The sequence below is a fragment of the Corvus moneduloides genome, chromosome Z (assembly GCF_009650955.1).
Source record: "Corvus moneduloides isolate bCorMon1 chromosome Z, bCorMon1.pri, whole genome shotgun sequence".
Lineage (NCBI taxonomy): Eukaryota > Metazoa > Chordata > Aves > Passeriformes > Corvidae > Corvus > Corvus moneduloides.
In genome coordinates, this window is record NC_045511.1 from 6902330 (window position 1) to 6918651 (window position 16322).

Here is a 16322-nt window from a genome sequence, read left to right on the forward strand (position 1 = left end):
ACATGCAGCTGACTTTTCATTAAAACTCTCCCTTGTTTTACACTTGGCTCAGACAAGGTATTCATTAAGTGTTCCTGGCTCTCTGATCACCTAGACACAATCTCTCGTAGAATTCATAAGCATTTTGCCTGCTCCTGTCACAGGGATTAGGGGCAGCAAGGCTGCCTGGAAAATGACTCAATTTCATCAAAGATTTCAAAGTTTCTTCAGTTAATTTTTCATCCTGCTTTGGGAGAAAACCAAGATCTCATGGATTAAAGGCTCAAACTGGCCTTCAGGCAGGATATTCCATTCTAGGTGCAAAGTGATTTTCTTTATCTTAGCTAGCATGTGAAGTGAAAATAGTAGAAATATAACACATGAGTGAGGTGACCAGTTTGCTCTGTCACTGAGCCTGTTCTTCCTGTGTATTTTTACAGTACTCATTACTTGAAAATCCTTTTAGTCCTTTCTGTTGCTTCATTTCTTATCTTCAGAAAGGTAATTTTTGTGGAATTTTTCAGAACTCTTTCCATTGCTGCACCTTCTGCAGTGAACATTCAAAAGGTGGTGCTGCCAAAGTGTCCTGAGATCCTATAATTTCTGTTATGAATGTCCTATGGGTCATACCTCCTTAACACTGCCCTACTTCTGAGGCAGGCACTGCACACTGATGTTGAGGTTTCACTGCTCTGATCACCCTGAGAAGTAAACCTTGTTCAATGTTCATGCGCTGCATGAGCTCCCTCCACCTGTTTGAAATGTGACAGTAGCATGCCTTTAGAAGCAGAATGTATAGCAGTTCAAATGCAATCCTCATGCTCTGCTGAAAGAACTGGGGCTTGCTCCCACGTCAAAGTCTCAACTACCCCTCCAAATTTCACTCCTTTAAACAACAGGAAAAAATGGTATTCCCCCAAACCATTGCCTGTTCCAGGCCCCCTTGTGAAATGCCAGCCACAGATGAATGTGCACATATTTATGAAATCACTTCTCCTCTAAGTTTTAACCAAATTAGTAGATAGCACTGACATTTAAATAATGGTTGTTAGGATCTTGTTTTAAACCTTCTTTTGAAATGAATAAAAGCAGTTAACTCCCCTCTACACTGTTGTTTCTGGTTATCTGCAAGTTCATAAATAGAGCTTTCTGTTCTTTTAACCTTAGCATTTGAAGACATTCTTTGGAATTTGATTTATTAATGGTTATTTCTCTGCTCACCTCAAATTCCCTTAGAAATAAGCACCTCAGTATCTCAAATAGACCTCTCAACTGATTTTCAACATGTACTTCATTCCATGGCAAACTTCAGCTGACAAGGTGTAAATGTGTAAAGTCAATCAGAAAATAAGATGATATTAAAAATGTCTTCTCATCTTGTAGCAGCAAAATCATTAGTCTTCATTAGTCATCACCTAATTACTCCCTATATTTCATGCTTCCACTTCTAATTTGGAAGTTTGTACAACAGTGGATGAATCATTACAGATTCAGGCTTTGGGTTTTTAAATGTATAAAACCTAACCATTCCACTATGGACTTAAATTTTGTTATAAAAACTATGTTTTACCATCCATGTTAGAAAATCCTATAAAGTAAAAACTACACTTTACCAAGAATAACAGTACATGGAGACTAAAGCAGATAGAAAAGACAAAGGAAAAGCCCTAAGACTGTGAATGAAGAGAAACACCAAGTTATACTCATGACTTCATACAGCAAAAATCTATCTTGTCTTTTTGGGATGGTAAACATTTTCCCTGCCAGGAAAGGATACAACTGCATGAGATTAGGATCGAATAAAGATGTCAAAGGTGTTAGACATGGCATCTGTGTTCAAAATGCCAGATAGAACAACTATGTCCCAAAACATATTATTCTCCAAGCATTTACACTCTCTGTATTTCCAAAGGACCTACTTTCTCCAGTGCTGGTCTGTTAAGGTCTCAGCTGCAACAGGTGAAGAAAGTCCTCCTGGTAGAGGACTCGTGGTTGTCTCATCTATGGACCTGAACCTTTGCAGAAGCACACCAGTGCTTTATTCTTTCCCTTGGCATTGTCCTTACCTGACATCAAAGCTTTGTCAGGAGAGGCAGCCACACCTTTTTTCTCCATTTATATTTTTCTGTTTTTCAGGGGAAAACAGCAGGACTCAGATACACTGCATACAGCCAAGTGAGTAACATGAAACAGTCCAAAACTCACAAAGCTCACAATCTAAGACCACAAAAAAATGTTACGTGAGTGCACAGCCTGATAAGTAAATATAGAAAAGTTGTATTTGTCTGTTGGTTTCAGGTAATACCTACTTATTCCATGTGTTGATATCAGAATACACCAGAACACACAAGAATTTCTGCTTGTAAGATCATAATTTAGAAGGAAATTTAGAAGGAGACGACAGTCCATCCCAAATATGTGAAAGGTTATTGATAGGTATATTTGGGTAGAAATGTTATGCATGTCTGAAATGTGTTATAGGAAAAGTGATCATTTCTTTCAAGGAATTGGGAAGAAGAAAGTAATCTAATTTTCTGGTATTATTTTTACCCCAAAAAGGAACTATCCCACATTTCTTGATAGGTCACAGTCTCCAGAATTACAGCAAAATACGGATTTAATGTAATACTAATAAAGCCATCTCCCTGAGCAATTTATGTTTGTGTATGCTTAGCTTTTTTTTTTCTTATTTAGTCAAGCTTTTCCTAGCAGTGGATCAATCACTTCTGCATCTTATCTGCAATCACACAGAAGCATTTTAGAGTAGAGAGGGTGGGTGATGAGCACTCCAGACAAATACTGGGGCAACTTTATTCATTACCTTAATGCAAATATACGACACTCACAACATCCATTGTGGTCACAGCAGAGTTGTTGGATAAAACATTTCTTAAGAGAAAATACCATTCAGACACGGTCAAAGCAAACAGTCTCCCCTGCTCCACTCTCTTGGCCTTGTGGAGGTCTGTGTATGTGATACATCTGTGAAAAACAGTTCAGTGTTCACAGGCCTTTTTCGTATCATTAGGTTTGTTCTTGGCATAATGTGAAATGATAGGCTGTATTTCTCTATTCCGACATCCTCCAGATAGTACTGTGAAACATGAGTTCAGAAGCTGACCAGAAGCAATGATGTGGTCTTGCTTGTAGAACAATATTCCTCTCAAAATATATTGCCTGCTGTGCACCCCTGCTCTTGTAACAGAGAGTTTATAAACAGAGCTTAGAAAGTGGCTAGGCCAGCACATCAAATAGGATCCTGCAAGAGAACTCCTGTGAGGTGCAGGGCTCTGCAATTCTTCTATAGCTGAGAGAGCAGAATTACTGGAAACATCTCCAGTTTATATCCTTGTAAACAGCTTTCCATGCTCTCCATAAACCAGCCGGGACCCACACCTTGCCCCATGGCTCTTTGGCCAATATGAGTCCATTTCATTTTCTGTGGGGCATTTGTGAAACAGAAACCACAGAAGCATTTCCAAGGAAGTCAGCAATTGCCTAATCTCCTGCAAGTGTACTCCTCAGAAGTTACACTAATACCAGCTTTTCTTTAGTTTGTGAACATTACAAACTAAAGATACACCTTGTGTATGATACACCTTGGATCCAAACTGCTTAGGTACTTTTTGCAAAAGTGCTGAATGAATGCAGCCACAACGTGAGTAGGCTGGCATGGGAGCAGAGAGGAAACGCTTTTATATTCACTTCTATGACCAGGAGGGAGCTCAAAAATGGGGCAAAAGGGAAAAGGAAACAGGGATAAGATCTCTTTTGATTTCCTTCATTTTCCATTTCCCATTGAATCAATATACATTCTGAAATTATATAGAAGTTGTGCATTTGCTACGTGACAGTATTCTACATCAAGCTATCTGTTTACATAGAACTAAGTCCAACTCTTCTTTATTTTCTTGAGATTTCTTTATTTCACCGGATTTACTTCATTGCTTCCTAATGGGGGCACTAACCATTTGATTCTGGAAGCGGTTTTATTTGGACATTATAGAAACATGCCTTTTTCTCACTTGTGGTTGTGAAGCTATGACAAACAAGAGTTGACAAATTGCTGCTCAAGAAATGCTAGCTACAGTATAAGGGGTCTCAAGAAAATTATAAGCTAGAAAAGCCAAAGTATAACTGAACATGTGACATCAAAACCTCTCACTTCCCTCTGTCCATCTTTAATTATTTCTCTTTCTAAACAATCTAGGGGGCTGGGGAGGAAAGATCTGTTTGAAGAAGGAAGTAATGAAGTAAATCTAGTGAAATAAAGAAATCTCTAGAAAATAAAGAAGAGTTGGACTTAGTTCAGATGTAGCTTGATGTAGAATACTGAAAGACTTTGTTTAAATGCTGTGCAATTTAAAAGAACTCATCTTCTTTTCAACCTGTAAATCAGTTTCTCCATGAAATGTGGAAAAAAGATCCCACCCTACTATTAGGAGATGTATATGAGTGTAGAAAAAGTTTGCACAGTTAACACAATGTCGTGCTTGCCAAGATCGTCTTGATCTAATTCTCTTGCCAGCAAAGCCACTTTATAGAAGAACTATAACTCACACTTTGCTTACTTGAATATTTTTTTCTTCCTAGAAATTTAATAATTTTGATATTCTTTGTCATTTTTTTCGGTCTCAAAGCACTAAGAAATTTGGTTGAGAACAACGCACTAAAACAAATCAATGCACGTGAGTGGCCACAAACATCACATTGCTTATCTTTCTCTGTGAAAAACTAAGGATCTCCTAGCTTTTAGTAAGGAGGGAAAACAAAGACTTGTTAGTATTCCTGTGCACACTTCGTTATTTCACTTAGCAGCTGATTTTGATAAAAGAAAGAAACAGAAATGGTCTGATGTCTTTCCTCTCAAGATCAACCCACATCCTTCCTAGGGCAGGAAAAGCAGGCGAATAAAATACAGGACATTTGGACTTCTATGGCTTCCATTACCCAGTTTATTCCACTGCTTCTCTGAGAGCAACAGAAACAGACTCCAGCAGAGTAATTAGTTCAGTGGAGAAGTGAAGTTGAGAGAATCTGTTGAGGCATTTTGGCATAGGCACACTGAGTGTTGAAAAATCCCTTCTGCAAAGGACTGTTTTTCTGGCTCTGCAAGCAAATCTGTAGGGAGCAATTTTCTCTTCAGATATGTGGCTTGTCCTCACATGGAGAAGTGCAAGTTGCATCAGGCTTGTTAAAAGAAATGCAAGACAGAGGAGAGGGGGAGGCCAAGAAGAGTGCTAGCAAAGCAGGGTAAGCACAGTCTGAAAAGACAGCTGTGCAGCAGGCACTGTGAACCAGGATCCTGTACACCAAAAGGACATGTCAGGGAAGTGGTTTTTATGTCAGGCTGATGTCAGAGCCCCACCACTTTGACCCCATCATGCAGTTTCCTGATCAGCTGTACAATGGGACCAGGGAGACTTTAGATTTCCTATCCTGTAGTCCATATCATCTCAGTTGACCTGTCCCACCTGGACCCAGCTCCCATGTATCAATGGAGGAAGGGTGACACGGTGAGGACCTGGGAACCCACCACTGACCCCTCAAACTGAGAACTGTGGTGCAGGTTGCGTTAGGAAAATTGCAACCTCAACCTCAATGTGCACCTAGATTGGAGTGGGAAGAAGTAGCCAGGGTTTCTATAAAAGGTTCCTGCAAACATCATTCCATGTAATAAATGAAGGTAGAGGGCTGTAAACTGGGGATAAGAAATTGTTAAGACAGACAAACACCTTGGAAATGCTGATTTCTGATCAATATCAGGCATATTTTGGAAGTTTGAATGAGATGTGAAGGATGTATATGATAACTGTGAGTGCATACAGAAGCTTTGCAGACTTCTGGCACCAACAGCTAACTCCGAGGTGAAGGAAGTGGTGTGATTGACTGGCCATCATTAAAGCAAGGGTTGCAAGAAACATGGACTCTCCATGCTCTATTTCTGGCTCTGCCGTCTCTGTATGTACATAATCCTGCTGCATTCTGGAGACCTGCTAAAAAAAACGCCTTTTTCATTATGTTTATTATAAGGTGCAATGATGCAATGATTGTGTATGGACAGTGACATGCTGTCATGGCGTTTGCGACCCTTGCAACATGTCACAGCAGGATACAAGTATCGCCCTGTCCCTCTGCCCTGAGGTACAGTGGCTCTGTTGAACTCATATTTCAAGAGTGACCTTCAACCCAAGATGTAGATGTCACCCACTTTTGCCCAACTTTCATCTCACTAGTGGTGCCTGCAAACCCCACACCTGCAGGGGGAAGAGTGTACCAAGCTTCAAGAGAAGATATGCTTGTAAGACTAGCTAATGAAATCACCCAAGATAAGCAGCTAGGGTCAGATGCTTCTGCATGATTTATGTTAGCCACAGAACAATGCTTCTTATTCCCTGGACATTTTTGAGGTCTCTTTCTCCTTTGTTCAGCAAAGGACAGCAAAGCTGCAATAGTGCAATATTAAGAAACTTAGTGTCCCTTTGGTTCAGTATTCTCTGCTCTCTGGAGAGGCTCCCAGAGTCAGGAACCTTGTATTTGCCTTCATAACAAATAGCAGTTATTAATATGGCACAGTGGCTATAATTAAACTTATAGTAGTTCAAATGTTTCTGTGGTGTGGTCCTGTTAACTTGCCCTGTGCACAAAAGTCAGCTGAGTCAGCTTTCATCACTTCAAAACCACTCCAGGGGAGGAATGGAAGTGCTTGCTTTGGGCATTTCCCAAAATACAAAAATAGCAGTAATAAAAATATAGAAGGCATATGGTGGGCTTGTGTCCGGGGATGCAGCTGAGGCTAAGCAATATGTACATATTTAATTTTTCTTCCAGAGTGATACGTGTTTATTCTTTGAGGCTGTAAGAAAACTAGTGGTTTCTTTTTCCAAGCAAGAGCTCACACAATTGTGTTAATGCATAATGTAATATGCATTATCCAGTATCTGATAAAAGCAATAAGCTAGGCACCATAAGGTTTAAAAGGTAGTTAAATATTAATTTTTCATGCTTTTGAAATTATCTGGAAGGGAGAAAAGGGGGCACCAATTATGCTGTGGCACCAAAATTATAAAGTTAATTGCTTTTCTCATCCCCCACCAGGAGGGTTAACACAAGATATTGCTCAGATATAGTGAAAGAGGAAGGTAGTGGAATTTAAACAAAAGTAGCATGGCATTTTCTTGCAATAGATCTCTGTTCATACGTTATAGTTATGTAAGATGAAGAAAGACAGCAGAGATGGTGTGAACCAAGAATTTGTTTTGCCTGACACACTGGAAAAGTTGTTCAATACTGGTTCATCTCAGCAAAGCTATTATTCTGGTTTATCTCAGCAGAGCTATTATTCTTTGAATGCTGGAAAGGTCAGCTGGGGTTATCTGCTGCATAAGTACTGGCTGCTCAAACTCATGGGAGGGAGCTTAGCTCTTGCACCACTCCTTCTGAAACAATGATGTTTGGGTCATTGTTTATGAATCTGCCTGCTCTGAGTCAATCCTCTTCTCTGCCCCCCTTTTACATGGCCTGTAAACAACTTTCCAGATGGGCTGACATCTCACTGTTGATGGAGTGCTTTGGGTGAATATCCTTCTGTGTTACTCCAGCAGAAGAGGTGTGTGGTACAACTGGTCTGCTTGCACAGTGGTGTGTGGGAACTTAAAGATGGACCTAGCTGATGACACTGTCTGGAATCCAAACGGAAGTGAGAATATTCTACTTTGCTCTCTCTGTTGTTGTAATTGAGTATTTCTGGAGGAGTGCAAGTGAGAAAGATATATAAAGAATAATAAATAGTGTTTGCAAGAAATTTAAATCCACTTACCTGATCACTAGGGTGAAATAAGAGACCATTTCTGGATGTGATCCTGCTGTGAATTAATACAGTCATTTCAATTTTAAAAGCTTGACTTTCCTCACTAATAACATGTTTGTAACATACTAAACTGCCTTTCTAAGCATTTTGTGTTGTGGAGGATGCATTCTTAATTTAAATGTACCCTGTTTATGACATCTTTGGGGAAAATGGTGTTTGTGCAAGGTACAGTGAGATATTACATCTGGCATCCTGTTAATGGCTTTTAAATCTGGTTCTCTGTCTGATAAAGTGATGCTGATCTGAACTTTTCAAGAGATTTGTCAAGTTTCAGGAGTAAATAAATTTTAAATTACTGTAGTTTACATGGGTAATGTCATCAGGATTCAGTCCTCATTGCACTTAACTGCACACTGCAACAGAGATTAATAACATGGATTGCTCCTTAATGTAAATAATTAATTCAGTATGCCCTATTGCAAGAGTGGCATTGGCATTTGAGTTTTTTATGTGTAAAAAGCCAGAGGCAGAGAGCACTGACCATTAAAAACAGTGTATTATTGATTGATGTAGACTAAACAAAAAATGCCATTTAATTAGTAGAAAATTAAGTCTTGGCTGGTTTATTCTGATCCTCAAGGACCATTAAAGGGCATAGCTGAAGCCTGAGCTTTTCTGCAGATTGACTAACATATCTACCAGTACACCCTATTATTCCCATTCTCGAGTGAGAACCAAGTAATACTGAGGAAGACATTCACTAAAATGCAAACAAAAATGTTTCTTTATAATTAGAATTCTGTCTTTGTGGGAGTATTTTTTCCCTAGGTAAATAATGGTCTTAATCATAATTCTCAAGGACCTTAGATGACTCTATAAAGAAAAAGTCAACATTACTGTGATAAAATTTAGTCTTTCCTTGTCAGGTCAAATATCTGTTTTCTGGTGGATAAGAATCTGAACTCATGATCCCAGCTGGCATCCCTGTTGACAGAAACAGGAGAGTTTTGCAGATAAAGGTGGATCCTAAATTGTGAGAATCTACCTGCTTTAAGTTGTTTTGATTCAAGTACAAACATGATGAATTTTCCTCTTTAGGCATTTCTATCTCTGCATGATGTCTTGCAGTTCCCAGTGCTGGTATTTGTTGGGATCTCCTCCCCTGCCATGGAGCCCTGGGAGAGGGGCCCTGGAGGGGAGACACGGTGTTTCCCTGCCCCTGGTCAGCCTCATTTCCCATTGGTTGTTTTGTGTTCCCCGGGGTGGCCAAGGACCCTGGGGTCCCGTGACTGAGGAGTTCCTGAGCAGAGCCCCGGCCATGTGGCTGGAGAAATAAACATCTCTGAAACATCTACCACGAATCTATCCATATATACTTCGTTTCCACGGGACTCCTGGTTTGATATATGCGTGTTGCAGCAATCCCCGCTGCAACAGGTATTCCAGTTTTTCGCTTCAAGACGTGTTGAAGGAATGGAAGTAAATAAAACAGAAATGTCCAGAAATATTTATTATAGTTTATCATTAAATTCACACAGGCTTCAAAAACAAGTTTTTTCCTCATTTGGAACTGTAGGCTTTTTGATAGGGAATAAACATCTTCTAAAACGTGTTCATCAATCAAGATGCTATGCAGTGAAAAAATTATTTTGGAAAAACTGATTTTGATGTTTGGGTGAATACTTCTTAACCAATGCTGAGGTACAAAGAGACATTGTTGACCTGTGTGAGCTTGTATTGAGTTATTATCTGTTCAGTGTGCAGAAAATATCCATGCTTTCAATAATGCCAGTGTGTGAGATAATTCCGTCTACTCCATTACTTGTGATCCCTACTACAGCATCTGAGCAGTCATCCTTTAGTTGCTTAAATTTCAGTAAGTGTACATAATTAGGCATCTCCTGATCTTTGAATTGGCACTCTTCCGTTCTGCATCACTGAAGTAACAAGAGTGAACAGCAATCTGTTAAATTATGCTTTAAAGAGAGGTAAATTTCACTTAAACCACTACTACTTGTCAGCTGAAGTCAAAGCCATGATTCTTACCAGATTTTTGTGCCGCTGCAATATTGCTGGAGATCCTAATATAAAAGCATGGGATGCCTGTGAGAAACTTCCTTAACTGGGTTTCACAGCATGCAGAACCTTTAATACACTGACATATGCACAGCTCTTACTTCATTGCACAGGGAGCTCAGAACAGACCTTCTGGGAGAACCTGAGCTGATGCCAGAAATCCAGATGTACATGACTCCCCTTAAGAAACAGCACAGAGTTATTACACACTGCAAGCAGGATCACATTTTTTCACAGCATGGGGATTGGCCTGCAAAACGCCACCATCTCCTAAATGAGCTAGATGCAGCACAAAGCAAATTTCTGCCCTTGCTAGGATTGCTGCCAACCACCTCCTCTGACTGCAAGAGGCATTACTTCCTCTTGGAGCAGCCACTTTCCTCCATGTCAGCAGAATAGTGACAGGTCATGGGTTGAAATTATTGCAAATCTGGCACTTGTTTTTCCCATTTTGTAGCCCAAATGGTTTCAACACTTTTGACTGGGTTTCCAGGGCTTTATGTCAAACAGTAAGATGTGATGGGATCCTCAGGATAAAGTCCCTGCAGCACTTTCCTGTAATTAAAAAGTTTAAATGTTCACCAGGTGTCAGTTTAAATAAACAGCGTGATTGCCTGCCTTTATTCCCCCCCTCAGTTATTTCTGCATAGCCCAAATGATTTCTGTGGATTTGTTTTGGATTTGCAACAGATTAATGATCATCCAGGATTGAAAAAGCTGGATACTGTATAATTCTTTCTTTTTTGTGGGCTGAGAGTAACCACCTTGCTTGTCCTGAAGTGCAGAACACATACTGAAAGTTGTGTCATTTTGAAATATCTGTCTGGAAGTCCAGTCACCACAACCTTTGGCCATTCCTGAAAATCTTGGCCTATATTAGAAGTATCCCACCTCCAAATTGCTCAGAGACTCCAACGTTAAAAAGAGAAAAAATTTGTAGTCTTGAGAGAGAAGGATAGTTTGCTTGTATGAGATGCCTCTAAGCAACAAATCATGATGTTAAGGTCTTTTGTGTATGTTTTTGAAAATGCATTAAACCCAAAAGAGTCTTGAAGCCAAAGAGTCCTTAATCAACAGGAGATACATATGATTAGCTGTGGCTGAAAATTTTCTGAGTGGTTTTTCATCTGTGAATGCTATCGAAGCATCACTTAGCTGAGATGTTCCACAAGAATGTGTGACTGCTCAGAGTCTCAGGAGACCACCGATATGCTTTGGTTTGAAGAAGCCAGAAAATTTCATGCCAGTGCCAGCATAACAACTTCCATTTTTCTGCAATATATTGTGTAATAGATGTAAATGTAAAGTCAAAAGTAGCCATTTCAATACCACTTTTACAAATAAATGTTTTCTTTAATGAGCAGAGAACCAGAGAATGCAACTTTTTGTCCCAGTTTGGAGACACAAGAAAGCATCTGTACCTCAGCACCTCTCACTTGACATCTTTCTGTCCACCAGACACATGCTGGAGCTGCTCCTACTTGCAATTAAGGTAAAGCTTACACTACATATATTACAGATTAAGTGCCAGAGGCAGTCAAAGAGACAGACCACCTGTGTCTGACATACAGCAACAGGGCTAGGGTAGATGCTGCACTTTGACATTTCAAAGTGGGATGCAGCTGCTGGCTGGGGGTCCTGGTGCAGATCCAGGTATGTCTGCATGGATCCCAGTGCAGATCCTCTACATGTCACAGTCAGGTGTGGTGCAGAGAAGTCCTGCAGGGCAGGGAGAGCACTGGGCCACTCTTGAGTCCTGAGCTAAGGAGGGTGACCATGCTCCTTCAGAACTAGTTTGGGCATCTCTGCAGAAGCAGATGTTAGTCCCAGGAAAATTAATTTATCCACTTGCATGTTCTTTGCTTTTAGTAATAAACTACGTGGACATCTTCATTACCACATATTTCCTAGGGTGGGAAGCAAAAAAAAGAATTATGCAGGCACACAGGTGCTGAAGACTAAGCTTCTTCAGGCTTTTTGTGAAGACTAAGCACCCTCCAACATTCCCTCCAGGCCCCTCCAAACTGCCAGCTTCTGGCCACATATTTTTGTGTGAGCTTTTAGTAGGCACACTAAGAACACAACTAGAATCATTACCCATGAAGAAAATATTTCCCCTTTCCTTCCTCTTAAAAAGCTCTAGACCTGATTTCTCACACAGATCCAGCTGATAAACCATCCTCAGTTTTATAGGAACTAAGGGCAATTTTTCCCCTAAGGAAAGTGTATCTTAACACAGCCCCTCATGGATATTTTGCCACAGTTTCTGCATACCCGAAATTGAATAATCTCATTTTGTGTTTAACTACCAGATATTATCTTTAAATAGACTATCTTCTGCCAGGCCAATAAACAGAAATTCCTGTCTCTGACTCTCTAGAAGTTTCCTTATGGTCTCTCTTCCTTCAATTAGTGAGGTTCTGCTCAGGTTTGGTCTAGGACTGCTTGCGTCTATAGTAATATTAGAGAGGGACTCAGTAATATCAAGTAGGTACTCTCTTACCTCAAAGCACTCATAGGAATATGGAAGAGGAGCTTCATTTATTTCAATGTTGTGGTGTAACTTAGTGCTGTGCTTATTTTCTGTTACTGGTCGTATCCAGATGACAGCAAAAGGAATGTCTTTTGCTTTTTCCCTGGATAAACTGCACATACTGAGTAGTGGCAGCTCCTGTCACAACCAAACCACTTAGCTACAGTGAAAAATCATGTCTGATAAAAACCAAGTTTTTGATGAAAATAAATAGCTTACATTGAAACAGAGTTGTTATGCACAACTAGAGTGATTCTCTTTGATGATTAAAAATATTCTATTTGCAAGCACCCTTCTTCCAGCCACTATTTTGATGAAACAAGGCCATTCACCCTCATCAGAAGAAAGTGAAAAAGCCACCAGACTAACAAATACACAAGAAATTTCCTTTAAGGGAATGGGAATGGGAAAAAGGACAGAGCTTTTTCTTTTAAAATATGTAGTGCTAGTGCATTTGCAGTTATGTTTAGATTGAGCACAACTAGGTAGTTGTGGGTTCCTGTAAAACTGCTGACAAAGACACTATTCAGTATCAAGACTGTGAATATTTCATTTACTTGTCTTTTTGCTTTTGCTGTTGTTTTTGTTGTTTCTTTTACAAAACATTAGATACAAACACTCACAAGTCTGTCTCTTTTCTTTGTTTCACATTTTTTCTTTCTCATTTTCCTGAAGAAATTGAAGGTGGCATTTAACTGCACTGTTACAGAAAATAAGTATCTACCTTCTTCCAGAAGACCTTGAATTCTTCCATATTTGCTAAACAGCACTGTGAACTATTTGAACAGAACAGTTAACATTCAACACATTAATATCAACCTAAGAAAGCACCAGTAAAATTCCTCCTGAGGCAAAGGAAGGTGATATTTTTTGATTGCATCTCCACCAAAAACCTAGTAATATGACTGAGAAATCAAAATAGAACTGAAACTTTACATCTTTGGGAAAACATTTATCTCTTACGGTTGCATCACAAGTAGGCCTGGAAGAATGACAATAAAGTATAATGAACATTTGAGAGGCATCTTAGTGGAAGTTTTCTCCATTGAGACCATATGTGTCTTTACCTTTTTAAAGACATCACTTTGAGTGAAACTTGGTTCATTACTGAAAATAAAATTGCAAGCTCAATAGCAAGATAACTTAAGCCACAGGAAAAAAACCAAAACTGTAATAAAGGAATAAAATTCCTTCGGGCCAAAAAGAGTTGAATAGGTCAATAAATCCTTTATATTTAAGCCAATTAAAGATACAAACATTATTTTATCCTCCCTATTTGTCTTTTTTTAGGTGAAGACTGTATCTTTTCAAGGTTTAGACAACTGAAATTCCCTCCTTGCTGTGCTTGTATGTATTATATAAATCTTACTCATAGAGCCACTTATCCAGATTTTTCCAGAATTGCTTCTCATAAAAACAGTATTTGTAAGTTACTTTTGAAGTTATTTTTGGGATGAAGCCATATGGAGCAGCATTAATTGTCACTGCTCCAAATTGCCAGGGATATTTGGGACTTTCTGTCAAAACAGTGGAAAATGAAGCCATTGCAGGTGTCCATACAAACATCCCTGGCACTTTGTTCCACAGCCCCTGCACGGTCCCTGGGAAGATAAGCACATATCTGGGCACAACTGCCAATGCCAGGACTCACACAGATCACACCTGAATATTCATGTTTCTGAAAGCACGTAAAGAAATCCAATGTTGTTGCCAGCTTTGCTACTGTCTCATAAATAAAGCTTTCAGAAAAGAAAAAGATAGCTGAAAATGGGCCAATTACAAGTGCAGAGTTAACCACATATTAGCATTAATCCCTTACTAACTGTTCAAAGGCATATGGAAGCATGTATTTATATCAGCCTAAATATGATCAGTGTTACATCATTTTCAGTACAAACAGTCTGAAACATTTTTTTCTTAATTTCTAGATATGTGTCCCACAAATCTGTCTATCTGTCTAGACTCGTCATTGCTTGGATGTTCTCAGTGGAAATCAAGTGTCTTGTCCTGGGGATAGCCGCTGTTTTAAAAGTGATAGATGAGGGGTTATCATATCTAACGGTGAATCTCAAAAATTGTTTTGGTCTCCTCAGTTGTTTGAATAACAAAATTGCAATTTGGAAACCAGTCTCTGAAATATAAATAATTGAGGTCTGTGTGGAAGGCAGCAAATAGTCTACACATTGAAATTAGTCTGGCTGCAATATTGTAAATGATGCTACAGTGACATCAGAAATACACATGGCTGGCTTATCATGTTCGATGACACCTGTTTAAAATATGCCAGGAAAAAACAAAAATGTAAACTAATTCTGTTTCTAGACATAACCATTTTTTTCTTAGGCATGCTAATAATCAAGACCATACAGGTGCTTAGGAAGTCAGATTAAAAGTCAGTTTGCAACTGAACAACGAATTCTCTGCAGATTCATTCATGTCAGCAATTCTTCATTATGGACCCACTTTAACATTCATCCATGAGACAGAGAGGATGAATCCTGCAGAAGAAGGTGAGGTACAGTGACACACTGTATAAGGGACGATGCCCTACCCTGGATTAACTACAGTATATCTTCAAAGGTACAACTTCATCACTTCTGGATCCAGTCTTTTCAGTCTTGATAGCTCTGAAAATTCTCAGCATCTTCTTCTTCCAGTCAAGAGGCTGGCAGGTGTTTAACCATCTGGGTTACAGAGTGAGACCATTTCACACATTTGATTATTAAGATATTGTAATACATCACGTTAAAATCTTCAGATAGAAACAAATCCACATATGATGCACACACAGCTCCAAAAAGTGGCTTTCAGCAAGTACCAGATCTTGGTCTGTATGCATCACTAAGAATTTTATCAACCACCAACTTCTGCAGGCCACAGATAAATACAAAGAAATTTAGAATATTTAGAAATATTGAATAGTTTGTGTTAGAAGGGACTGCCCAGGTACAGAGGGGATGGACACCCACCACTTGAGGCCACAAGCTGGGTGTTGAACAAGATAAGGGAAAAGGCAGGCAAGAGACAAATCCTGCAAGGTGGGATAGTGCTTTTTATCTTGTCGATGTCCTTGTATAAGGGGCTCAGGTGTGAAAACTCCCCTCTGGAAGAGTGAACTACTCGGACATTCTCAGGTAAGCCTGAAGATATTCCTCCCTTCAGATGGGCCATAATCAATTCAACCGTGCTGATGTAAGAGGCTGCAGCTGCTGGACGAGCCTTGATCTGTGCTGCCTCTCCTGCTGATGCCCTGCAGTGTTTTGGTGCCAGTGACAGACTCTGGACACCAGAGTTAATTAGCACAAGGTCCTTTTTCGTGCTCCATCTGAAGAGAACATCCATGGCAAGAGGCAGCTATAACATCTTAGAAGGTATCAAAGATTCCCAAAATGTCCCATGAGTCACAGTATTACATCATCCAATGTAAAACTCCCTGGCGTTCCCACCTAGCCTGAGTGTATGTTAACCCAACAGATTTCACGTTTTGTGGGCTTCCCCCACCCCCAACAGGTCAAGACTGCAACCATCACTTCAACCAACAAACGTCAAAATTGCAACAACCAAGTCTCATGGCTGGATCCAAGGGTGGTGATTATGTACCTTTCTCCTCTTATTCTTTCTTTCTTTTACCTTATGCATTTTCTTAAGTGTTATTTTGATGCTTTTGTATTGCTACATTTCTAAAAAAAACCAGCTGCATTTTAAAATATATATAATAAGCCAGGAAGCTTATTCTACCTTAACTTTCTAAAGTTTGCAAGTAAATGTTTGTTATTGAACATCCTGAGAATTGTAAATGAAACAACCTAAACCCATCCAGCAGATCAGACCATAACAAGTTGGAAGCACTTTGCAGTCCCTATCTTCCTGTTCACTCACTCAAGAGGTGTAGGAAGAGAGATTGCCAGTGAAGACTGAAGAGAA

At 39.5% G+C, this 16322-nt stretch overlaps 1 long non-coding RNA gene across 2 annotated transcripts; it reads left to right on the top strand.

Moving 5' to 3' along the window:
• Positions 1-7456: 7456 nt before the first annotated feature.
• On the top strand, positions 7457-16122 carry LOC116438545. 2 transcript variants are annotated; one of them, XR_004237803.1, is made up of 4 exons: positions 7457-7678; positions 11230-11357; positions 13689-13745; positions 14327-16122. It is a non-coding gene; the product is annotated as an uncharacterized LOC116438545 (long non-coding RNA). The 2 variants fall into 2 exon arrangements; XR_004237802.1 differs by having other exon boundaries at positions 13689-16122.
• The last annotated feature ends 200 nt before the right edge of the window (positions 16123-16322 follow it).